Source organism: Petaurus breviceps, unplaced genomic scaffold, assembly GCF_028583685.1.
Source record: "Petaurus breviceps papuanus isolate PSGF00001 unplaced genomic scaffold, PetGlider_PUasm1.0 40, whole genome shotgun sequence".
Lineage (NCBI taxonomy): Eukaryota > Metazoa > Chordata > Mammalia > Diprotodontia > Petauridae > Petaurus > Petaurus breviceps.
Genome location: NW_027186315.1, coordinates 3,030,749 through 3,032,732, shown reverse-complemented (window position 1 = coordinate 3,032,732; position 1,984 = coordinate 3,030,749).

The window sequence follows — 1,984 nt, the reverse complement described above, 5'->3', positions numbered from 1 at the left end:
ACACACACACACACACACACACACACACACACACACACACACACACACACTACCCTTGTAACCTTGGGCAAGTTACTTAACCCAAATTGCCCTCCAAAAAGCAAAAAAAATGCAAATTAAAACAATTCTTAACTACTACCTCACACCTATCAGATTACTAAAAGTTTGTAAAGGGTGGGGGGGAAATGGATTTTACTTGGAGAAGATGGAGGGCAGAGGCAGAAAAGTGTACGTTACAGCACATGAAGAGGTGCAAAGACCTATTACAGTAGATGGGAACAAGGGAGGTAAGCAAACAATGTTCAGGGGTAACAATCCTGACTTTAGACAAAGCAAAAGCAAAAATAGAAATAATTAAGAGATAAAGAAGGAAACTATATTCTACCAAAAAGTATCATAGACAATGAAGTAATATCAATACTAAGCCAAGTGGTATAGCATTCACATTTTTAGAGAACTTAAGTCAGTGGAAAAGATAGAGAGCAAAACTATACTAGTGGTAGACCTTAACATCACCACCACCCCCCTTCCATAGCAAGGGAAATATAATAACAAAATAAAGAAGAAAGGAATTAAGGAAATGAATAGAATTTTAGAAAAGCTAGATATTGTAGATCTTTGAAGAAAATTGAATGGGGATAGAAAGAAATATACCATTTTTTCAGTGTTACATGACACCTACACAATAATTGACCGTGTCTATAGTATAAAAGACTCACATTCTAGTGCAGAAAGGCAGAAATATTAAATACATCCTTCTCAGATAGTGATGCAATATATATATATAGTAAAAGGCAATGGAAAGATAGACCAAAAATTAATTGGAAAATAAATAATCTAATCTTAAAGAATTAGTGGGTCAAAAAAATTTTTTGAAGCAATCAATTTCAGCCAAGAGAATCACAATAATGAGACAACATGCCAAAATTTATGGAATGAAGCCAAAGCAATTCTTAGGGTAAATTTTATATCTTTAAATAATTAAATAAATAAAATAGAGAAAGAAACAATCAGTGAATTAGGAATGCAACTAAAAAAAATGAGTATAAGAACAAAATTTAAAATCCCCAATTAAAAACAAAATTAGAAACATTGAAAATAAAGGGAGAGATTAAGAAAATTGAAATTAAGAAAACTATTGAATTAATAAATAAAATAATTGCTGGTTTTATGAAAAAAATAAAATAATACACTTTGGTTAATTGGATTTTGAAAAAGGAAGAAGAAAACTGAATTACCAATTTCAGAAATGAAATGGGTAAATTCACCAACAACAAAGAAAAATTTAAAAGAATAATTTGTAGCTATTTTACCCAACTGTACACCAATGACTGACAATCTTAGTGAAATGCAGGACATAAATAAAAATTGACCAGTTTAACAAAAGCGAAAAGGAAAGACTTGAATAACTCATTTCAGGAAAAGAAATTGAAAAAGTCATCAATAAAATCCCTAAGAAAAAATCTCCAGGGTCAAAGGGATTTATTGTGAATTCCACCAAACATTTAAAGAACAATTAATTGCAACATTACATGAACTATTTAGGAAAATAGACAAAGAGCAACTACTATTGTACTATTTTTATGATACAAATATGATGCTGATACCTAAACTGGGAAGAGTCAAAACTGAGAAAGCTATGGACTGATTACCCTAAAGAATAAGGATCGAAATAATAATAATAATAAATAGTAATAATAATAACACAATAATACCGATGATATTTCAGCAACTTATCAACAGATTTATACACTATGACCAGGTGGGATTTATAATAGGAATTCAGTGCTGGTTCCATATTAGGAAAATTATCAGCGTAAATGACCTTAGCAGTACCAAAAATTAACAGAAATCATATGGTTATGCCAATGGATGCAAAAACGCTTTTGAGAAAGTACAACAGTACTTCCTAATTAGAAAAACAAGCAAAGAACCTAGAGAATATAGGAATAAATGTTGTTTTCCCTTTTTTTTTTTTTTGGAG